The sequence below is a fragment of the Cololabis saira genome, chromosome 18 (assembly GCF_033807715.1).
Source record: "Cololabis saira isolate AMF1-May2022 chromosome 18, fColSai1.1, whole genome shotgun sequence".
NCBI classification, from domain to species: domain Eukaryota; kingdom Metazoa; phylum Chordata; class Actinopteri; order Beloniformes; family Belonidae; genus Cololabis; species Cololabis saira.
In genome coordinates this window covers 24,016,990-24,042,455 of record NC_084604.1, presented here as the reverse complement: position 1 = coordinate 24,042,455, position 25,466 = coordinate 24,016,990, and the positions used below count along the sequence as shown (strand labels likewise).

At 41.9% G+C, this 25,466-nt stretch overlaps 1 protein-coding gene across 4 annotated transcripts in view; it reads right to left on the bottom strand.

The window, feature by feature from the left end:
• The window catches only part of sash1a (SAM and SH3 domain containing 1a), a 209,412-nt gene that overhangs the window by 78,420 nt on the left and 105,526 nt on the right, over positions 1-25,466 (bottom strand). The window contains exon 1 of one of the 4 annotated variants that reach the window (XM_061707297.1): positions 15,535-15,660. The exons of the other annotated variants lie outside the window; for them this stretch is intronic. The gene's annotated coding sequence lies outside the window, so the exon portion shown is untranslated. Of the gene's footprint in view, positions 1-15,534; positions 15,661-25,466 lie in introns of those variants that run through there. 4 annotated transcript variants of the gene reach the window in all.

Here is a 25,466-nt window from a genome sequence, read left to right as displayed (position 1 = left end):
TTTAATCAGGCACGAATGAAAGGGCAGATGTTTATTTGAATGTATGTGAGATTCTGAAAGAATGAGCAGCCCTGTGTGAAACCTTTAGAGTCTTCTAACTGGTTGCACAGTGTTTGGTGGGTTGGAGCTTAGCAGAGATGGGTAGGCCGTAGAGGGGAGAAAAAAAAAAAAGGAAATATCAATTTGATGTCCACAGGTGTGCTCAAAAAAGTTTGTTTAAGTGAATCCACAGGTCCATTTAGATCGTTGGTGTTACTCTGGGTGAAGCTCACAAGTGGACAGCTCTAAACCTGGCTGTTCACACTGGGTATTAACAGAAGATCCCATGCTGCTGTGCAGTGGCCCATATGACACTGGAGATGCAGTCCTGGACTTGTGATGCCCGGCTATGTCAACCAACCTCTCCTCCTTCCACATGTGCTTGTGGTGACTTCCAGCTGTGACAGTCAGCTGCCATTTCAACCACAGCATTATGGCTAAGCACGTGGAGGGCGTGCAGAGTTATTTTAACTAGTCGACAAGTTGTAAAAATAATCAACAGATTCCTGAATCCCAAAACTGTCACTAGCTGCACTCTTTGAGAGGAGTGCAAAAAACTAAGGTAGGTGTCTCGCACTTAAAATGGCACTGTTGTGGTGCGAATAAGTGCATCCATCTGCTGACAGGACACACCCAACATGTTGGAAGCCCTTCAGTATGGCACAAGATACATTGCATTTACGCTGCAATAAGAATGTAATAAGATGTGGCCACATGTGCCCCAGACCACCTGATCAGACCACTTGAGACATATTTTAATACCAGGTGTAAACAGGAACTATAATTAATCTGCATTGGTTGAAGATAGCAAGAGGTTATTGTTAATTGTCTATACAGATATAAAGGTACTTTCAGGTCCACAACTCCAAAGTAAAAAAAGAGCCTTCTTTTAAAGTGAAATAAATGGTCAGCTATGATAAAAGAAAGGTAAATCGTGTTACTAAGAAGGAAACATACCGTTTGATCAAAATACCAATTATATACGCACTTTTAGATCCAAAATCCTTGTTTTATTTTATTTTTTTGTACCCCCTGATTATAAACTCGACTTTATCATCAGACATATAGACTCCGTCAGTCGCTCCTCTCTGTGTTTGCATGCCAGTCCCTCTGTCTGAGTCAGTAAAAGGGGACATAGTGGTTCCCCCTGCTGTTGTCAAATATTCTTGCAAGCCACAGAATGTGTGCCCTGCTCATCCAGGCAGGACACTGGACTGTCTATTATATTGTGCTGCACATCCTGTTGGGCCAAGACAGCCAGTCTGCCATATGTTAGCCTCTGAGCGAGAAACAGTAAAAATAGGCCTGGCCTCCATGTTATTAATGACCATGTGTGCTGTGAACACACCGCATAATTATCCCCTGCAGTTGCATCCAGAGCTCAAGTTTATAATACTTGCACAAGGTTTACGAGATGCAAATACAAACTCAGGAACATGGGTATGCATGCATTTTGAGTATACTGAGGCGAATACACACAGAAACAAACAAAATAGCTTCAAATTTACAATCCAGTTCCAAGGCAGACATTAGTAGGCAGTTGGGGTTATCTAGAGTTTGTTCGTCTGTTTCAGGTTTTTCTTTCAATGTAATTAGTGTCATCATTTATCTAAGCTAATGTTAGCAAAAGAGCAAGACTCCACCCCCCAAAAAAGACTACAATTATAGCTAATGAAACTCTGTTGAGCGTTTGTTGTCGGGAATCTGGACACGAGTAGCTTCAAATGCTGGGACTGTAGTCGTGTGAGAGTTACCTTTATGAGTGGAAAGACAGACGGTCTCTTGTGATTGCAGTGCGTGAGAGATCCCAGCGGTGGAGATGCCACATTATCCCTGGCACACATTCATAACCAGACACAACACACACTCAGTGGGAACTTGCTGACAGAAGGAAGAGCGGCATGCAAACTGCAAATCAAATCTAAAAGGAAATAAAGCTCACATTCATCTTCTCATTGTAAAAAAAAAAAAATTGAAAATACAATAAATCACTGTGAGCGATGTATCACAAGCAATTACAGCTCAACTGTCCTCGTTGATTTATGTCGCGCTAGTAGCAGCAAACGCTGCAGAGATGACATTTGGTTTACGTATCAGCTGTTATGACTCGTTACCAAGGCTGCCATTGGCTGCTGTGGTACAACCTTCTGTAATTACTGTCAGTATCCACACAGCTGCCATATATTTTTCACTTGAAACCAACGACACACGATATGTCACACACTGTATCTGGACCTTTGCACTTTCGAGGTAAATACATGTTCAAATCCATATTGATGTGCAAAGAGAGTCCTCTGTCTCTCAGTAGTGAGACAGCAGCGGAGATGGATTTTCAACACTAACAATGACCATGTCGGAGTATTTGGCAAAGTCATCCTGGGAAACACATCTCTGAGTACTGGATCAAGAGCAGAGCTGTGTCGTTATATCACCAATTTAAGAGTTTTAAAAGGGAGACAAACCTATCATTATTGTAACTATTCTCACAAACACATTCTTACAGTTCAAATCTTGTTATCATCTGAACAGTTTTTATTTTCCAACTACAACAATTTCAGTCCTCTAACATTGCGACGGCAAGAACTGACACTGAACTAAAAATTATATTGCCAACAAAACCGCAGCTCTTTCCCTTTTAAAAGTGGCACAGCCCGTCATCATGTTCTGCATTTGGACCTGGCACGGGTGTTATGCTGGACGTTCTAGTTCCAACAGGATATCCTTTTATTCTTTTAGCTTTTATCCCATTTTATTGCTTTGATTGTATGAATGTTACTTTTACCCATGTTTTATGTCTTTTAAATGATTTTATTTAACACTTTTGAGCTGCTTTGGTCTTTTATCTATAATGTTTCTTATTTATTCTTCTGTACAGCACTTTGGTCAGCTGTGGCCGTTTTAAAAGTACTTCAAAAAATAAAATTGGATTGGAAGATATCATATTCACCTATATCAGCACCATATCATACCTTGGTCTAATAAGGTAGGACATCACCTTTTTTAGGCCAAGGCCTGTCATTTTATAAGCCTTAGTTTAGACAGTACATCAGTAAATCACTCAGGATGACCTGGTAACTTCCATCCCATTATCAAACAGCATGAAAAGGTCTTGTTGCCTGTTAAAGACATTTCCACAAAGTTCTTTGTCTTTCCTTGCAACACAGTTTATCTATGGCCCTACTTGGACCTGTATTAGCATCTGTCCTCTCTTGGCCTAACGTCTGGGATCCAGGCCAAGAAAGGACACTTAGGCGTTTTGGTGAATAGGTTATCTTGTCAGAACGCCCTTCCTGTCACAGGCATGCCACTTATCCAGGCTCATGACCAGCACTATGACAATAGTAGCTTGTAATCCAGCTGGGGTTTCTGAAATCAAGAGATGTGGGGTTCAGTGCTGTGCCCAGGGAGATTTCAGCACATGACAGGGCTGGGAATCAGTCCAGCGACCGTCTGGTTGGACGGCAACCGCCTGTGGAATGCATCCCTCATCTAACCATTCAACTGGTTCTGTGTACTTTGCTCTGCTCTCCAAACTTACCTGTGGTTTGACAGCATGTACTGTACGTGGACTGCACATCCTGCACAACCTCCTCACTGACATCACTTGTTAGGCTCCGAGTACTCGACTGCAATCGCAGCACATTCAGCCCCCTCCACATTTCCCTCCCCAACTTTTACCATTCCTACTTGGCATTCCTCTCGACCTTCTTTATTTATGTTGCAATCAGACCCCACGGTGCATAATTTACTTTTAGCTCATGGATTTATGTCATTTTAGGTGATTTGTAGTTCATAATACAGTATTGGTTAACTTTGTGGGCTGGAGCTCTTTTTTTTCTTCCTGTTTTACTGTTTTATAATTTCAGTATCCAATGTCAAGTTTATTTCAGTGTAATATTCAGAATGTTAAAAACACCTGAATGCAAAATGATAAATTCTTAAGAAACTGTGCTGAATGAGTTTTTATTGTTATTTTCCAATCGGCTGCTCTGACAGTTTTATTGCTTCAAACAGGAAAAAGAAAGCAAGCAAGTAATATGTATTTATGAAGCATCTTTCACAGACATATCATAATAAAAACAGGATAGAGATAAATAAAAACAATGAAAAAAAGAATCCCTTGAAAGCCTGTCTGAATACAAATGTTTTCAGCTGGGGGGGCATAACATTCAGAGCTTTCAACATCAAAACAGGGATTTTAAAATTGATACATAGACCGATGCGGTCTCTCTTCCTGGAGTTGGATAAACGCTGTGCAGCTGCATTTGGAACAAACTGCATTCAGGGATCTTTTGTTCAAACAGGTAAAACGAGAATTACAGTAATCCAGGCATGAAGAAAAAGAAGCATGAATAATCATTTCTATTTCTGCCTTAGAACCAACATGTCTTTAGATATTAATATGCCTGCCAATATTGTTTCCCTCCTTGTGTGCCTTTGAATTAACATTTTTAGGGATTTGGGTGGGGGGTGGGCTGGTGGGGTCAATACCTCAGGATTGCAAGATTTCCTTTTATTTTTATTTTTTCTTGATATGTTTTGTAAGACAACTATTTTGATACCACCTGGACCTGCACCAGCAAGACCTTCAGTGGTTTTTTTTATTTTTGTTGTTGTGGTCAGGATATACATTCTCAATGTAACATTGTATTTTTATATTCTTTGTGAAAAATAATAAAAAAGATTTGAAACAGAACCAACATGTCTTAACTTTGCAACGTTTCCTAGATGGAAAAAAGCTGAGCGAGTCAGCTGCTGAACATGAGCATGTAAAGGGCAGAGAACTGTCCAGGATCGCCCCGAGGTTACGCAGACTGGATTGTACGAATGATCCAACAGACCCAAGTCTGTGTTTCATCTTTGGCATGAAAGAAAGATAGAAAAAAAAGAAGAAGCTGTGTATGTGTACAGTTTCGGTCTGTCTCTGTCCGTCTTGTTGGCCGTCTTATACGACACTCAACCACACAACACAAACATAATGCAAGCTCAGCACAACCCCCGCAGCACTCCTTTTTACAGGAATCCACCAACAACACCCCCCCCCTCTCTCCACACACACACACATCTGCCCAGCTGATCCTGCTTACACCGACAAAATACGAACCCTGCGGCAGCATCGTACCACAAAAACACTAAACAAAAGTCTCTATATTTTCCTAATTCCTTTTGCAGGATCGCGTGGTGGCGCGCGGAGCACTGGTCAGATTTGTGGCCCGTGCTGTCAAACAACTGAAGCAGATTAATATCAAGAGAAGAGTTGTGCGGGGGAAAGTTTCATCCATTTAGAGTTTAAAAACAACAATGCAAGACATTTTCTTAACGAAAGCATTTGCTCAAGAATAACAGACGTGAAGAGCGTCTCGACAGTTTCCAATCCTCACTCCAACGTTCCACCTTTGCCAGCTGTCTAAAACATTGAAACCGCATCATGGCTGACTACTCAGAACCTGTGAGGCAGTCAGAGGATTTATAAGGTTGCCATGACAACAGCCCGATGCCTGGCATAAGCTTGGAGATAGCTGTTCCATCCTGATTCGACCTTATTCCGAGCCGGCGGGGAGTCCAGCCATTCTGACCTCATTAACACACCTCTCCGACTATCAGCAACATCATATTTTTTTGTCGCTCTTGGAGCCTCCAAAGATTCGATCACGCCACAACAAACAAAACAAAGGGGAGCAGCCGGTGGTCATTAGCTCAGCGGGTTTAATGAACGCCCTTCCAGTTCAGGCTAGAGGCCAGCCAATGTGCCGGGGGGGAGTCTGGTCCCGCTGACCCGTCCCAGCTCTGGAAGAGTGGAGCATCCCCGGAGCTGGGGCCACTGAGCCGGGCCAGAGACACTGTTAAGGTTAATAGGTTCACTGAGATTAAACAAATGCTTGTTAAAAAATGCTTTTGGGCTACAGATGGCTCTGTCTCAGTTCAGGACACATTCGGTCAACAGGAGAGCCCGTTTACGAGTCCCTATGCTGAAATTTGAGTGACCAATGGGAGTGACGGGTGCCACGAGAGGGAACAAGTTTAAAAAAAAAGGTCAGCCTTCTTTTATTTTCAAATTATAATGTATATTATTGTCTAATCCAGCTGAAGACATGTCTTCAAATACAACAATGTTCATTTCCTGTCACAACTCTCCTTGGAAAACTGGGTCGATTTGGGGGCGAACACAAGATAACACTTTAAAAAAAAAAAAAAGAAAATCCCCAAACACACATACCGTCCACTCTCACAGGAGGTCTGTGCTGGCAGAGACAGTTTCTGCTGCAGGGCTTGGTGCTGAGCCCACACAGGCCAAAAAAAGATCCATATCCGGCGGCGCAATGCCTGCTTTTAGGAGAGACCAGCATTGTATTTACCTCTGATTATCATTATTAAAGGCTTTTTCTTTCTTCACACTTGATGCTAAAACTAACAGACTTAAAAAAAAATGGAGGTTTGGACAGCTGCCTTAGAATAAATGCAGAGGCAGACAGAAGTATGGGAATTAAGATCCGGTTGGGACTGAGATGAGGACTGTGTGAGCAAACTTAACGTAGGAGTCCCTGATGGGGGCTACATCTCTCTACACCTTCCTTAACACACAGATGCTTGTGTTTTTTTTTTCCTCTACGAGTCAAAGTCTGGATTACGCTGAGGAAAAACTGTAAGGACGGATGATCTAGACGATCTCAGAGCAGAAAAAAAAAAGCCAGCACAGAGGCTTGTAAAGCATAGAGCCAAGTTTTGAGCATCAAAACTCTACATTGAATCAGAAGGGAAGCTAAAAACCAAATAAAGAGCTAGGCAGGTGGTGTGCAGGTGTTCATTTTCTACTTCACCATTCAAACTCTGAATATAGTGATAAAATACTCACTTCAGATATGCACACTGATTGTATTCATGTTCATATCGTCAAACATCATGCAATGCATAATCATTTCAAGCATAATGGTCACTGCAGTGGGAAGCTATTCAAAAGCTTTTTTCAAGTATATGCATGAGTTTGGATGGTTTAGTTGCACATTAACCACTTCAGAGGACATCAGGCACATCCCACATATTTTCAATGTACTATACTGAACAAAACATTAATTTAATGGATCTTTTTTAAAGCAGAATACTTAAATCTGTCAGAAAAACATGCAGTTTGATCTTTTCATTATTTGTTGGTTGAAGCACTGCATCACGTCCGAAGGAATGGACATGACTTGCTCAAAATCACAAAAGTCAAGTGGAACAAAAAGAAACAACTTAACTTTTAACATCCTTAAAAGTAAATAGTTAATTTAAGCAGTCAAATACGTCTCCGAATATGGAGCGTGAAGCTGCACCAGAAGTGAGATTGCTTTAGATTGCATCTGACATTTCATCAAGTCGGGAATTCAGCTGCACGTTTGATTCTACGTGTTAAGGCTGACAAATGTCTTGAAAGCCACAGACATGTGGTGGAAAGAGCATGTTCACAACGGCACCCTGGGTTTGAGCTATGATGTTATGACACAGAGGAAGGTGGGGAAATGTGTGTAGCGTGATGGGAGTAGATGGGACTAACTGGAGAGTGAAGAGAAGAGCCTGAGTGATAAATGGGCAGAAAAAGGTTTAAAGAGGGAATTTTATGGAGGTGGGGTGGGGGGCTGGACAGGACAAGATGAGGGTTTTCCAACACACGGCTGGAGTAACAGCTCCCCCTGGGGCAAAGCACTGATAGTACAAAAAAGCTTTACAGGTGAAGTCAAGTGGAGGCATTTCTAGAGCCCCGTGTCACAAATCCCAACAGTCTGAGACAGTTTTTAGGTTTAGTAGACTGAAAAGTGGAATTAATTCATGCTTTCGCCCACTGAGCTCCACAGGAGAACTAATGAAAAGAGGTTGCTTTTCTAAAATGAGAACTACTTCCCAAAACGATCAGTTGGAGGTAAAAGTCACTAATCAAGTTGGTATGAAACCAGAAACCCTCTCAAAAGGTCTCTATTCCCTCCCTTACATATTATTTAAGTGTTTACCAACATTTGCTTTCACCACAGCTGTCAAACCCCCACCTTTGGGAAGGATGCTTACACGAGCAAATGCAAAGAAAAACAGTTCACCCGCTGATTTATGTCAGGTCCCCGATCCCCTAACACCTGGTAAAAGCTCCTGCGTGAACAGGTTCGTGCACACATGTCCTTGGAAATGAGAGCGAGCACTTTGCGCCGTTCTTAAGACCCGCAACACATTCATTCTTGATCTGCATCCATCCGTGTGGTCGGTGCACATGCATGGATTATTTTTCCACTCATGGTTGGTGGCACAGCTGAAAAAAGAAAAGAGACACCCATTCATTTATGGATTGGGAACCTGGACCGAACAGCTGCTCTGCGGAGGCAGACCGTGACTTGTGTCACCATGCTGTATGATGTCACCGCTGCGCTGCAGCTGGCGAGCTAAAAGACAAGCCAGATATTGGTTTCAAAACATCAGATGCCGACAGAGGCACACAACATATAAATCTCTAAATGTTTCAATGTGTGCAAGCCAAACTCCTGCTTTATATTGTGCTGCAAGATTTAAAATGTAATTGACAAAAGTAGCTGCTTCCATTATACAAGAAAGCAGAGGATTTGGCTCCTTCAGGGGGGAGCAATCTCAACTCATGACTTCTCCTCCCACAACCACATGTGAGGTGAAAGCGTCCTCCGCGTGTGCATGTCAGAAGGTTTTGTCATGATTTGTGATGTCTGTGGATGATGAAACGAGGGGTTTTCGGGGGGGTCTTATTAGCCGAGATGCAGGGTGTGAGAAAGTCCTGCAGGCCAAAGCTGGCTGCAGCAGATACGAGTCCCCCGGGACTTCCCCTCTGCTGAGGTCATCCCCTGCGCACCAGCGCTCGTACATCAACGCTGACATCACCCCTTGATTTTTGCCAAGCCGTTGCCATAGGCAACGCAAACAGGAAAAAGCATCAGTATGTGCATGATTGGTGTTGAGCAAGATCATTCAACTTTTATTTATGCTTCACTGAGAGCAGACTGGAGCGTTCTGCTTCATCACTCAAAAAGATAATCATCTAAAATACTTTAAGTCAGAAAAATTGGATTCTTAAACATTAAACGTGCTTCAATTGTGCAAAAGCAGACCAAATAAATCAGCGTGAGCCTACAGTACAGCGGGAGATTAACTTATGAAGTCTTGGTTACTGCGTGAGACGTGTCCGTCCATGTGTGCTTTTGTGCCTTCGCTGCCTCCCCACCGAGCCAGTCATTGCATGGAATCCTGGGAAGTGTGCAGCAGTGCCAGCAGTAATCAGAGCTCTTTGTGTCCCACACACAAAGTCGGGCCATCAACAGGGAATGTTCCTTCCTCACCAATACTGGCTGTAATCCTCTCATCTCAATGTGATGAGCAACCTGCGACACGCTCAAAATTTAGTCAGAGATTTATTTCCGGCCTCCGACCTGTTGCAAAATAGATTTAATGAGCTTTAAAATCCAGCTTTTGTGCGAACAGCAGAGCTGACAAGAATTACACAATGTAGGCAGAGCTAGCACTGACAGAAAAAAAAGTGTCATGGGAATAGTGACGGTCCTCAGGAATGAGCTGGATGGATGCGTAGCCTAAAGCCTGATTTAAGGTTCTGCGTTAAACCAACGCAGAGCCTACGCCGTTGCCGTTGCCATGACGCCGTCGTGAACCCTTCGGACTTCTCCGTCACTCCATTTCGCCGCGGTGCAATACTCCCGAGAGCGCTAGTTGATACTTTGTTTAGCTTCCGTTTTTTTTTCTGGTCAGAGTGAATCAAAGAGATAAGGACAACTATTGTGCAACCCCCCCCCAAAAAAAAAAAAATCACATACACACAAAGAAAAGAGCGCTGAAAGTTCACTACTGCTTCACGAACTGGAACCGGAAATGCGTTGCTACCAAGCAAACCAATCACACTCCTCTCGGTCTGCGTTGGTCTGCGTTGGGTCTGTGTCGCCGCAACGTGTAGTTACATTTTTTTGGGAGGTGCACGTCAGGCTACGGCGTAGGCTACGGAGAGCCTCCCGCGTAGCAGCGTACCTTACGGCAAGGGTATTCAACTAGATTCGGCCGGGGGCCACATCTGCAAAAGGACTGTATGGAGAGGGCCGCACAATTTGAAAATGTGGGGGTTTTCAAAATGTATTTTGCACTCAAAGACGAAGACTTATGTAAATATAATACATTTGTATTATACGTTTGAATATATCTAGTTTACATATGAATTATGTATTAATTGTCTCCAGATTTAGTAATTGTGAATGTTAAATATAATATTCAGATAAAGAAATATTATTTTGAATGCAAGTTCATTTTGAAACCATGCATTGTGCAAACTTAATGAAATTGATATTGACCTACTTTTAATAAAACACTCCATAATGACAAAGCACCACTTTCCACCAAGATTTCCTTATTTGAATATTATATTAAGCATTGAGCACAACCATTTTAGTCCATAGTAGCCAGTTATAAAAATATTATTAAAAAAAAAAAAAAAAAATGTTTTTTTTTTTTTTCAACAAACACCCCCTTTTTTTAAATATGACCAGGGGCCACATAAAAGCTCCTGGCGGGCCGCATGTGGCCCGCGGGCCGCCAATTGAATACCCCTGCCCTACGGTGTAGGCTCTGCGTTGATTTAACGCAGAACCATAATTCAGCCTTTAGGAGGACCAACTAATAGGACAAAGAAATTGCATTTATCTGTGTCTTTACCTGTAAGTATGAATGTTCTTATAACACGCTGTCTTAAAGGTTTAAAAAGGAAAAGTTATTACTTGATACTGACTTGTATTCTAACTCTGATGAATAATGACTGTTGACAAGTAAGTATACAGCTCATTAACTCAGCAGGGGTATCAGAGCAGTTTCAGGTGTTGACTAATAACTCCAGGCATCTGCAGTTGTATCAAAACTCAACAACTTGGATCAGCGGATCCGTTTTCATAATCTGTCAATTTTCAGCCAATCAGGTCAAATCAAATCAAATGAAACTTTATTTATATAGCGCTTTTCATACATTTATAAAATGCAACACAAAATGCTTTACAAAAAGCAAGGTGATGGATGTTGACATCAGTACAAATTAGATTTTTTCTTTTCCAAGGCAAGGAAAACCGATTTTATTTGCAAAGCACATTTCATATTCAATAGCAACTCCAAGGGCTTCACAAAGACATTGAGATGAAATTAAGATACAAAAAAGAACATAAGCCAGTGAATTAATGTACGCTATGCATTCACTGTTTTCTTGTCTTTCTTAAAAGAGCATCACCCAGCACATCCAATACTAGTACAAAGCTAACAAAAGCTAAGTAGCTAAAAATAAAGACAGCAGATCAGACAACCAGCAGCATATACACCAATATTCACTGGTTTATGATGTCACTGTGTGCAGATTGTCCTTCAGTGGACTGCCAACCTCTCAATCACGTACTCGGGCTTCCACCCAAAGACAGCTGGGAAAGGCTCCAGCAGAACCCCACACAAAAAGAAGTGGGCTTAGATGAGAATCAAAACTGGCAAAAATCAAGCAAAAAAATTGCCAAGTCTGACCTTTAAAAACTAAAAGAAAAAAGATCCACAATCAGAACCGATCCTGAAAAGTACGTCAGTACGTCGCTGGAAAATGTCAGCAAAGCGAGAGCACAGAACAAGAGAGATCAAAGACTCAAAATAAATAAATAAAATCAATCAATCCAGCTCTAATTTCCTTTACTTCACAGGCTTGTGCATAGAAATCTATTTGGGCTGCAGAGAACCCGTCAAAAACAGTTAGGCTTTAGAAAGAACAGCCTTTGAGCAGGCGGCAGATCATTTGCAAAAGGCAAAGATATTACGGGTACATCTCATCAAACCACAGACAGCTCTCCTCGAAAGCAGTTTAAAAAAAAAAAAAAAAAAAAAATCTTTTCTGTGCCCAGAGCAGCCTTACGGGCGTATTCTTTTTTTTTTTTTTTTTTTTTTATATATATATATATATATATATATATATATATATACTTCGCCCTTGACGACTCATTTCCAAGAGTGACTTTTTTAAGCTGCCAGTTAAAGAGCAGATCGCTGATTTCACATTTTTGCGCAAAACTACCAAGATATGAATCACATTAGCTCCCCAGTTACAGGCTGGTGTTGACAAATCCACGAAACAACATTCTTGAAGACAAACAAAGCCAACGTCTCGCAAGAGAGCAAATGTGTAACATCTGGGTATATGCTGCAGCACACACATTCATATAGTGTAGCTCTTTTGAGTTCAGACTGGTGTCACATCTCTGCTGACGAGAAGCCCCTATTCATATGTCATAATCCGTTATGCAGATTGTGAAGCGACTTTGACAAAGTCAACGCGATGGAAATGTGCGTGTGAGGCATGGCACATGTGCTGAGATGAGAGCTGGAGAGCAGGTCGGGAATGAGAGACAGACAGGCTTATGCTGCAGCTCTGAAAACTGATCTGTTCTGGAATAAAAGAGGGCGGATGAACGAGCGAAAGAGAGCGGGATCAGAAAAACCTATTTAGAGCCCCTGCATGTGTATTCAATCCAGCTCGGAAAGCTCTCGGAGTCCTCTGAAGACTTATAAAGGGCTCATAAAATAGACAGATAGGATACGTACAATGTGACATATTCTGACCTTTCGAAATGGATGAATCTGTGTAATGGGTATTATTATCATTTAATAAAAAATGAAAATGTCCCATATCCATCTGAGATCAGGGATCGTACCGATAGTTTATCTTTTCAACAAAGCAGTCTGCTGCAGCATGGACATGAGGATGCAAGGAGAGACCCTCTTCTCGATCCACCACACGTTCCAGGTGGCATCACTTTTATGTCCTAGACATTATCGCCACAAGATAAGACACTCAAGGAAAGAAAACAAAACAAATGTGAGACTCTTTGGTTGCAGGTTAGTGTGTGTTTGTTGTGACGAATGAGTCCCACACTTGAATGTTGTAGGGGTCCTAATACAGCGCTCAGGTTTTCCCTGACAGTCGCATTTGTCCCTCTGCGTCACGTCTTCATTGCCGGACATTGTCTAGTTGCTGGTAAATCCCTGGGAGACTCTGTACATAATGTACTGACATAGCGGTTTAGTGAATGTTATCACTGTGAACAAAACAATCGTGAGCTTTCTGACCCAGCCGAGCGCATTTTGCCGCTCTCCACTCGGACACGCAAACAATACCGTATTGTGCACTCGCCGTTGAGCCAAACAACACGACAGCCTCGCTGACTGTAGCTTTCGGGCTGCCGAGTGACACAATGATGTGATGTGAGGCGTGCTTATTTGACTGACATCACAACATTCCAGCAACTTGTAGAGTACAGAAGTTATGTCCGTCCTTTTGATTTTCTCAATCACGCAGAAACCGCCTCATCATACGAGCTATTTTAACGTGCAAAGATGAAGAAGCTGAAGAGAGATTACGTACAAGACTTTAAAAAAAAGGAAAAGCAGGGGTATTTACGCTGAGGTCGAGTCACAAAAGCGGAGCAGTTTAGACTGTAAAAGGCTCCTTTGGCAGTGACCTCAGTCACATTCATGCCATCTGCAGCGTAACACCATCCCTTCTTGCCTCTACATCACACAAGTGCTGCAGGCTTAGTTAACAGCCAGACATAAACTGTAAAAGAAAAAAAGAAAAGAGACAGCTACACAGATGGAGGGACATGGTTGAATCACACACGCACATATGGCAGAAACTGCACAGTCAAACAAATCCTGGGAGGCTGTGGAAGAACTGAACACTTGCGTTTTGTCACGGCCTCAATCATCATCTGCACCCCCCCCTCCCAAAAAAAAACACAAAACAAAAAAAAACAAACTCTGCAGACCATATGAGCTGCAGGAGAGCCTCTAAAGCACATCTGACAGAGACATTCATCCCTTTTAATAATTTTTCATCCACACAGCCTCGTTCGAGCCTTCCTGTTAACAGTGTTGACGCACACCTGTTGCCATGGCATCTAGCTCTACCCTGGCATAAATAAACGGCCGCATGAGCCAGTCCTGGCAAAACAGAGACGCTGCAGATGGCAAATATATCAGAAAACGGAAATAAATAAATAAATAAAACTGATTTACAAATCCGATCCAGGGCGCGTGAGTTTCTTCCTTTTGAAGTAAAGCTTTTCATTATGGCTTCGGGAAGGCTCAACGGAGCCCAGCCATGGGCTGATGGGCTGGAAAGCAGCAGAGTAAAGAGACTGACGGACAACAGGACTTGTATTGACAGCCAACGTCTTGCTCAAAAATTCCCACTGAAAACTCGACACGAACTGAGGCCGGAGCACTTTCTTTACTGATGTAACAGATGTCGGCTCAGTGGGTTAAGTAACATTTCCCCAGTCTCTTGAGTGTGTTTTTGGGTGCAACAGCACATATTTGAGCATTCATCCATGTTTAATAGCGCATGTACGTTATATATGCGCACATGTTGGCTCAATGGCTTCTTGCAAACATCTGTAGGGCGGGCGCGGTGGGTGGCTTCCCGTGTGTGCAGTGCCTCCGTTTCCTCTCCTAAAGTGTGCAGTCTCAATGACATTGTGAGTTTCCTCTTCCTGCACGGTGGGGAAGTCCACCACAGGAACCTTGGAGCGATAATGCTCCCCTTCCTCCAATTTCTACCACTTCTCGCGCTCTCTCTCATCTCCAACTCCCCCCAATCCTCAGCTCCCTCCTCCTTCCTTCTGCTCCCTTGTTCCCTGTCAGCTGGTGGGGAGATCCAGATGTGGAGGGGAGGAACTGCACAGAAAAAAGAGGGGGACAGAAATCCACATCCCCCTTGGTGACAGACTTCATTGTCCGAGACCTTTCGGACAGATACAAACAATTATGTGCTCCGCACAATGGAGTCCCTCTGGACGACAAGGCCCTATTGTACATGCACATGTACGTGTGTGTGTGCAAATCAATAAACACCACCTTCCAAGAGATTTACTGTTGATATCTGACTCGCCTGTGAATGCAAGGAGTCTTGGCCAGGCATGAGGCTATTGTTCTTGAAAATAAAAAAACCATGAAAACATGAAAATGTGCAAAGTAACAGTGAGTAATACTTCTTTTCCACCATCCCTGTTTCTCTTGGCTGACTTTTACATGAAGAAGTTGACTTGAATGACACATGCGCATAGATGGACGTCGCTGTTGAGAATCACTCCTGAGATTGTACACAATGGCAAACACATGTACTGTACATGCACACACCCACACAGCGTGGAGACATATGAATTAAGTTAATAGAGTGAGTCAGCGAAAAGGAGAGCTATTAAGTCTGGAACAAGAGGAGCGAGAAAGCGTCTAACAACCGAAGTGCATGTTAGAGCTCAGCACAGAAGTTCATCCATGTCCTTTTCCCTGAGAGCCAACTTCACCGTCTCTCTCCACACAGATCCCCACGGCATCCACCAAACTCAGACACTGACTCTGACAGATCAAACAAATGAATGAAATCCATCTTTCCCCCCTGACAAAAAGCCCAGGAATGAAAATGTCAGTACTCACCGCGAGGCTCTACGGAAAGTCCGTTCCAGTCAGTCGTTCTCCTGAGCTGACGCAGACTAACTGCTGGAGGAATGGGAGCAACAAGTAGAGTACAGTGGAGAACAATACTTGTCTGCCGGAGCGCAGCGCAGCGTAAGCAAAGCAGAGACACAGAGACGACCAGTCATTGGGCTGCTGCTCACATGGGACGTGGAGAGGGAGAGGAGGAGGAGGAGGAGGGTGGAGGGGACGAGAGCGCTATAGGACTCGCTTGAGAACAAGGGAGGGATCGTGTCCTTTGCTCTCCGTGTCTTTCTCTTTTGCCCCTTCTAACCCCCCCACCAAAAAATTGTCTCAATAAGTCTCAGATTTCTTGTCTGTTTCAAGTCCGTCTGGCATTCTTCTGTTTGTGCTTTTCATTTCCCAGCTCAGCTCTTTTGTTCTTGCTGTCTTTTCAACACACTCCCACACGCATAAAGCGTCTCTTTGTTGTCACTGTTACCCAGGGATGAAAGGGCTGGCACACTTCCGTGAAAAGGTGTCTCCTGTACTAGTAAGTCACGCCGAGCTGCACCTAGACACACCTAAGTAGGTCAACAATGCTAAGAAAATAAAATGTTTGTTCATGACTGCACGCACACTGAAAGTGACCAAGATAGCTGCTAGAAGGACGACATTGTGTCTCTATTGGTCATACATGCAATCATAGAGGCAGAGCAGAAAATTACAGGGCTGCTCAGGTTTTACATCCCTCCCTGATGTCACTCTTATTGCCTTCTCACTCCAAAAGGCCCGATTCAGAAGTGGCTCCTATACCACACTGTACTCGGAGACCGGGAGAAAAGCAAAAGAGAGTCAGAGAAGAGTAACCCAATACAGCTAAAAGCAACAATTATTTGAATGAGTCACATAGCAGTGAGGTTTTTTCTTTTTTTTTTTTGTTGGTTTTTTTTCTATTTTTTCTATGCTAATTCAAAAGAAGCTGAAAACAACCAAAGAAGAAATGGATGGAAAAAAAAAGTCATCCCATTTTTGGAATACACAGCTTCTCCCGAGGACTCCCTGAGGTCATGGGAGAGGAGGAAGGAGAAATGAGAGACAGAAAGAGGAATGGAAGGGAAAGATAGACGTGGGCTTGGAGAGGCAGCAGAGCAACTCCTTTCCCTCGCTGCGACCTCCAGGACACTTTTTCTGACACACACGGACAACATGCGCTGCTCTTTTGAGGATGGGGAGCAGAGAGCAGTGTTGGCAGATACCCAAAACCCAACTTTAAACACCAAATTAATTACGAACAAATGAATCTTCTGAATCTGATTCCAAATCTGACTTATACTGAATAACAGTCGTGAAAAAATACAGTACAGACCAAAGGTGTGGTCACACCTTCTCATTCAAACAAATGGGGAAGTGTGTCCAAACTTTTGGTCTGTGCTGTACTTGCTTTGTGAAATTATCACACATTTCCAAGTAGGGCTGGGGATCGATTCAAATGTCAAGAATCGATTCGATTCCGATTCTTAAGATTCAGAATCAATTATCAAGATTTGATTCGATTCCGATATTGATTTGGGTTAGTGTTATTAAAACTGTTTTTTGAGCTGTTGCATGAATTATATGACTGTAGTTATGCAAAATATTACTACTAGTATTATATTGAGATTAAACAGCAAGTATTGACAGCTAATGATGCTGTAAGGACCAATCAGCTCCCAGAATGCTGATAGAACTGCTTTCAGAAACATCATGTGGGTCAGAATTACCAAACAGATCCAGGGAGGAAACAGAGACGGATGAAATCGGTTTTATTTTTTCCCACATTCCGTTTTTATTTGTTCCATTTTCGGTCTATTTTGGTTTTTAATTTTTGAGCATTTGGTTTTTATCATTTTTTGCAAATGTAACCCCAAGACAGTATATAAAGTAATGAAATATAGACAATTTATGGAATTATAACCTAACACTTTAATGTTTTCATACCTTTAAACATATTTAAAGGCAAAAACATGGCACCAGTTATTCTCATGTCCAACAAAACATTCCTTTTTTGGGGATAAAAAAAAAAAAAAACAAAAGTTGTAATGTAATGATGAAAAAATAAATAAATAAATAAAAGAAAAAAAAAGAAACCCCCCCAAAAATTTTTTTTTTTTTTAAATCGATCTTTAGGCATATGAATCGATTTTTAGGAATTAATATGAGAATTGATTTAGATTTGGGAAATCGATTTTTTCAACAAAGGCCTACTTCCAAGTATTGATCGTACATGGTACCAAGATTGAAATGATCGTACATCCCGCGGCAGAGACTGGCAACGAGATCTTACCGGCACACAAAGCAGCAGTAACCCAAAGTCTGTGGAGCCGTAGCTTCAGCTGATGTCCACCTTCTTAAAAAAAGGCCCCAAGAACATCCACGCACACAATCAGAAACTCGAGACGTCAGCTTGTGTTTGCTTCCATGTTTCCTGCTGACAAACAAGACAGGCTGAAGCAAGTCTCAGCTGTGAAGAGAGGTTCTGCTGCACTCCTTTTCTTTTTCATCTGGATACTTGCAGCAGAGCTCCGTCCAATCGGTTCAGCGACACTAAGGCCAGCTTCAGTATCTTTTGAGTAAACCAATATTCCAGCTGAGCTGCACTCTGTTTGGACCTGTCGCCACAAGGTTTAGGGAAGAAAGTACGCCGAAACGCTTCATGTAAACACGTGTAGGAGTGGAATTACAATAAGTGCTGGAAGAGAATCTCAAGGATGTGTTCTGACACCAACATTTGTAAACAGGCAGTTTTAGGGGCATATACACACACGCAGATGAAGAAAAACAGAAAAATTTTGCTCGACATTCTTCATTCAAGTGGACAGAGAGCTCATTTCCTATGTTTATATTGAATGCTTTTGAGCCACGGGATGAACCTGATACTGTACATTAAACCGCTGAGGCAGAACCGTGAGCTGTAAAATGACAAGAATCAAGTCATAATTGTATCACAGCTGGTGAAACCCACCAGATCCCCCATAAAAAAACACTTTAACAAGATGCAAATATTTATATCTTGATTAAATAAAAATGAAGAGGCTGAGAAACACAGATATGTTCATAATCAAAGTTGGGGCTGTATACAAGAAGATCAAAGATCCACTGCTTCCTTCAAGCAGTTGCCTTCAAGTGCAGCTAATTATCATATATACAGTAGTTAGCCCTTTTTAATGAGACTGTTTGCCATTTTTCATAAAAGCTACTAGACACGAGAATATTTCACTGTAAGCAGGTACTGATATGGACAGATGGAATGATATAAAGGATGGACACTTGTCACAAACTGATACATTTTTTATTCTTTGCAGAGCTAATGATTGCTCACAGGCATGTGGTACTACTTTTCAGTGGTGCTGCTTTTATATTTATGTATTTATGGGATATACACTCCCTCTACCTCACACACACACAGTCCTGTTTACCTGACATCAGGGGACATTTCTTTGACTTAGATCAACTTTCTGCATGTTTATTACAGCATTAACCATAACGACCATGTGCCGAACCCTAACCGTAAACCAACCACAAGTGATTCCTTTTATATCCAATTGGAACTCTGTCTGCTTTAAAGCAGCACAATGTAACTTTCAGTTTTTGTTGAGTTTGGCGCCTCCTTTGGACAAAAGCGGTAGTGCTTTACCAGTAGTGTGGAAGGGTTCCTACCATGCTCCTCAAAGTTACATAGTGCCAGTGAAGGCGATACAGACCCCTCAGACCATGACAGAGGTGTCATTAAACCTGTTGGAAGTTGATGTACCATCACAATGACTTTGGAAATAATACATTAAGGTGGAAAAGTTACATAGTCCTGCTTTAATGGCAGTTTTTTTTTTTTTTTTTGTCCCTGAGTCAACAGATTTAGGTCCCCGAAACATGAGCTGTACCCGAGCCAGACTCGCAAGATCACCCTTCCCCCCCGAAACTAATCAAAACCCTCAAAATCAATTAGCAGAATGTAAATAGGCCATTCAATTACTTTTAGCACCCTCCTTGTTCCTCCTGAGGCAAACAATCAACCAGCAGACACAAATTAACTCAGAACAAGAGCACTCGCCTCTCCTCTGATCACCTACAAGCAAAAGACTGCAATATCAGGGAGCTTGTGTGCGCACGGGTGAATGTATCGTCTTTTATTAGGTGGGATTGAATGATGTTGATGACAAGGCTGGAAATAAGAGGAAAAAAAAAACCATTACTGTTCATTCTGACGTGAGTAACGGAACCCATTTCACTGTTTCCGGCAATACTAGACATGGTATCAAAGACTGAGGACAGCAACTCTGCAAGGAATTTCTCAGATGTATCGCAGAGGAAATCCCTAAATCTCAGGCTAAACATCTAAGCACATGCACATTGGCAGGGATTTCTCTTCCATGCATGAAAGGATTTTCAGACGGATCAACCACATCTCACAATTTCTTATAGGAATTCATGAATTTAAACTCGTGGAATTTAGCTGCAACATGACATTTATAGCAATTTATATGCAAATGTCCCAGATCTGGATAGAAATTAGCGCTTGTTTGTTGACTTAAAAGACATGTTCCACCAAAATAGACTAGAATTAATGAGCTGCCAAACACACACAAACTGGATGCAGTTTTTCCGTATACTTAAATTTTCACGCTTGATCTCAGATGTGATCTCGTTGACCTCTCTGAAAAAGGTTACAGCATTCTGCCACTAGATGGCATTAAAGATCTGGTGTCTCTAGTGTGTGTGTATACACACACACACACACACACACACACACACACACACACACACACACACACACACACACACACACAGAGCTTTACAAGTAGTCATGCCAAAGTAGGGAGTAAACGTGATGAAAGACCACAGCAGAAAGCAGACAACCAGACTCAGCCGCAGAGCACACAGAACTGAGGGCCTGGAGAGACAAGCAATCCAAAATATTTCTCTCACACACTACCCCCGACACACCACAATGTTCAAGTTTACAGCTCCATTGACAGAGCTGACATGCACGTCGCCGTAAAAGCAAGGTTTATCCCTTTTTCTTTTGCTCTCTTGCACCCCTAGAACAGACTGCTGGTTTTTGGGATGTGCTTCTCTCTGAGTGGCACCAGCAAGCTCGGCGGTAAAAATAAATGAGCAACCGTTCTGTGTTCCATATTAGTGTCAGTGCTGCAGGCTACGTGGGGGTCGCTGTGTGTTGATGAAGAGAGACAGGCGAGCTGGAAAAAGCAGAACTTCCATTAGATTTAGCCCGGGGGGTCAAAAAGTCACAGCGCCAGGGTCCACCGTGTCAAGCTGCAGGGAAGTTTTTTTTTTCTTCCTTTTTCACACAGTGCGCAGGGTGGCAGCTCTGCAGAAGGTCAAGCTGCTCGTGGGTTTGAGCATGAAGGCAGCTATTTCAGAAATATTTTATTTACACCATATATTGGATCTTATCCTAGAGCGGCATTGGAAAAGTTATACAATATTGGACCAATACATAACACAGAGTTTAAAGGGGAGAACTTGAGTAAAACAATCTTTTCTGTGCTTAACCACCTTTATTTGGGCACTGGAAGTCACTACCAACTGAAAAACTGTAAAATAACATAACCCTGTTACTTTCTTTGGTGCAGTCTAGTGGTAAACATTTCTCCTTCACTGAGCGGTTCAGATTTGCAGGGGACTGTGACATCACAGAGCCAGATCAGAGTACAATCATCCAGGCTCCTCATCTTTCCATCCATTCAGTTTCACATCATCATTAAGGCCACGTTTACACATAGTATTTACAAAAACTGATATTACCCCCTCTATGTTTTGAAAAATACCATAATTTACACAAACCCGCATAAATGCGCTGTTAAGGGTCCATGAGCAGCCAAACCTACAGCCGGCAGTGTAATGAGAAGCATAAAGTCATGCTAGCCAATCGGAATCCTGGAAAAAAACATCAACAAATGACATGTGGCCAAACAAATTGTAAACACAGGTTGCACACATGATGCTGGTGACATTTCTGTCACATAATGTAACGTTCTGAAGCCTAAATGTCAGTTTCCCTCTGTTTACAAGCAAACGTGAAGACGGAGGTTTTGCAAATCTCCACTTTGGCTGGAGTTTTCAGAAATGATCGTTTTTGGTGACTTTGAGCTTCGTTTTCGTGTAAATGAACGGCCAAAACACATGAAAACACCACCGTTTTTGCTATGTGTAAACGGGGCCCAAGTGTACCCCAGACTAAGAAACACAAAAAAAGAGACGCATGCCGAGGAAGACAGTAAGCCAAGTGGCCCCCTAAAACTGGCTGCTATTAATGGAACTTTAAAGATGTGGTTTTAAAGGGAGCTTTTATTTTTTTCCACAGACGTTTCATGAAGACCTTTGAAGTTAGGGCTAAATATTTATTTTTATTATATCTTCAACTTTTAGGTTTTTGCAGCTGATAATTCTATATAAAAAAAAGAACCCATTAATGCTATGTCAAAAAAAAAATAAGGTTTTAAGATAATTGAATAGATTTCCATGATATCTGGACATCTGATATGGTCTATATATATGTACAGTATGTATGTATACATATTATATATATATATATATATATATATATATATATACATATACATATATATATATATATATATATATATATATATATATATATATATATATATATATATATATATATACATACACACACACACACACACACACATATATATATATATATATATATATATATATATATATATATATATATATATATATATATATATATATATATATATATATATATATAACTATTTTATTAACAAACTAAAGCAGTAAATCTCACTTTTGCATCTATGTTATAAATCAATGTAATTTCCATCTCCAGCTCCCTTTTCACTCTCAGCCTCACTCCGTGTTTTACCCCACACCCCTCATCAGGGATCACGCTGTTCGGTCTACAGCTGCGGAAATCCAAAGAGGGAGCCGATGATTGCCTGTGATTACAGTCTGACCACCTCCTCTGGGCTCATCTGGCCAGTCCTGGCTCAGGTAACCTCTCCACGCTCCAGTCATTAACTGGAGAGAGATCCAGATCTGCGAAAAGCTCGACAGGGAGGCAGAGACACATTTCATTCACCTCAACGCTGCCTGGGGGTTACACCATTCATTTTGCAGTAAAGTATAGCTCTGGGAGGGGGGAATTGTGTAAATGAAGGGTCACTGATATATAAAAGGTCTCTTTGTGCAGAAGAGTCTTATTCCCTGTTGGCTTTGGATGTTCGCCGTGCTCTGGTCTGGAATGTGTGTCAATGAATTTGATAGAATAATGTGTGTGAGAAAAAACCTGTCAAAGCCAAACGCTTATATAAGTAAAACTCTGACTTAACCATGAATTTTTCGTGGATTAGTATATGTCATTACGAGTGCATGAGAGGGCATGTTCCGTCTACGGCGTACTGCGATCTATTGGCAGCAAACGCACACTAGCCTGAGCTTAATCCTGTGTTTAGCCACAGCTAATTGTTGTCTTTCAGACCAATCTGTCATGATTGAGCAGCGTTTCTGTCCTCTCACTTTCCCCCGACAGCGCTGACTGCCTGGTAGACAACTGATTTCCAAGAAAAAAACTGTGACAGTTTGAGGTTAGAGGGCAAAAACTAAATATTAGTCCTCAAGTTTCTCTTTCTGTGGACAGCTCGGCACCATGGGGTCATTTTAAATGTGTTGGAAGAACGTATGGGTCTGCTGACCCGTACCCCGGCTTGCACTGATTTCACTTTTTTTTTTAAAAGAATAATAAGTCACTCTAAATACCGTGGAATGATCGACAGCCGCCTGTGGCTCTTGTAAATGTATCTGCTGAATGACTCTCGGAGGTGCCTATGACCACCCCCCCCCCCCCGTCCTGACGAGTACTTCACCTCGGCTCTCTGGGGAATTGGAGTCCAGCCAGCCGTGTGTAATTAAAAGCGCATAAAGAGAGATCAACTTCTCTGCCACCGTTTCTGCACAAGACTGTCTAGAGGCCCGAATCCGCCCAGCGCCCAGCTCTGGGGGACTCATTTATTACTGTGTTCAATACCTTTTTATTTGAATAAAAAAGGACAAAGAGTCTCTTTTTAATAGGATTCATGCAAAGAAATCATTTTTTAGAGGTTGATATAGTTAAGATATGATTATTTTCAAGGTTGAAAGCCAAAGGGGAAAAAGGTATTCATTTAAAAACCGGGCATAAATGGATGTTCATTCAACTGTTTGAACAAAAGACACTCAAATGTGTGACACCCCTCCGCCCCCACCCCCATTACTGCATCTACTGTTGAGAGATAGTGGTTATCGCAAGGACACTCTCCGATTCAAAATACCAGCCTACAGCCGTATCAGCACCTCACGATGTTCAGCTCTAAATTGTCTACTATGTTTTGAGGATGTAGAAAAAAGTACCTGTTCACATTTTTCCTAATCTTGCAAAGCATCCTAATTATTTTTATCTTCAAACAATTAGTCTGGTGCCTTTATCTTAGATTTAACTGTGATTTCCAGGGGAAAGTGCCAATGGATGTGAAAGAAACGACCTCCGGACAACATTGGATAGACACACAGCCTATCACACATACGAAACGTGACGTAAATAGAGCGGCAACGAGACACGTCCAATCAAAAGACCACCAAAATGAACTATACACTTGAGAGGGAATGTTGGGAAATTTGCAGTTAAAACTTGTTAATCAAGGGTGTTACTAGCAATTCTGCAGGTTGAGTGGTGACTATTGGCTGCTACTGTATGAGTCGTTGCATAAAGGCCACCCCTGCCCTGTTGTGATTGGTTTGTTCATTCTGTACCAGAGGAAATGACAGTGAATGGGAGGGGTATCAGTTTCCTAAGGGAACATTTTCACTGAGTGATTGCATATTCACACAGACATGATCGGGACTCGGGACCTGAACCTTCAGAGACACATTAAGACAAATACAAAATGGGCCGTCTATCGCCGGAAGAACATCTCAGGATGAAAGGACTGAAGTCACAGCAGGATTCATGCGTGTATCTTCAGTCGGACTGATTACAGCGACAGCGTCTTTACAGTTGTGCAAATAAAATAATTCAGACACTGACACTGACAATGTGGAATAAACTTTTGGTGTGTATGTTTTAGTTTTTTGTTGTTTTTTGGGGGGCGGGGGAGGTTTACTACTTAATCTGCCATTATATTTTTATATTCAGATAAATGATCAAAGTTCAATCTAAAAAGAAACAAAAAGATAATAAATTATTTAATAAACATCTTTTTCTTCATTTCCAAGACTTAGCGTCATGTTACCATTAAACATCTGTTTCTGCTGCACAAAATTCAGCTGATCTGGACACGAATCATTGCTCAGTTTCTCACTTGTTCACGTGTCCAGTAATTCCATCAAATAAACACCTTCTCATTTTAGATTAACACGCCTTTGAGTTACATGCATTATACTTGAAACAAACTAATGTATCCGATTTGAGTTTTTTGTTATTAGGATTTCTTTGGAATTAGATCTTAAGAACTCTTTTTTTCCCCTTTTGTACTGTGAAGAAACGATTTAAATCATTTACTGTGAGCGCCTAATCTCACAAAAGATGGCACGCATAAATCTTGGCACACCGAGAGAGCCTCTTTTCCGATCAGTGAATCTCTTTTAATCTTTGTCTAAAATTGGTAATTCAGTCTCTTTTCATGAGAACATCGGAGGCGCGCAGCTTCATCTGCCGAAGAGGAGGCATATTAAACAAAACCCCTCTCTCACCTCCTTTTTGCTTGCAGGGTTCTTGTCATAAATTCAATAGTTTCTCTTGCTCACCGTGGGTGTAAACAAACGTCAAAGGGATCAACGCTTCTCAGCAGCTTCTGGAGGAAGTAAGGGAGGAGAGCGCGGGGCTGAACTTCTCAGGAGAGAATACACAGAGGACGAGGTGAAAGGTAAAATTC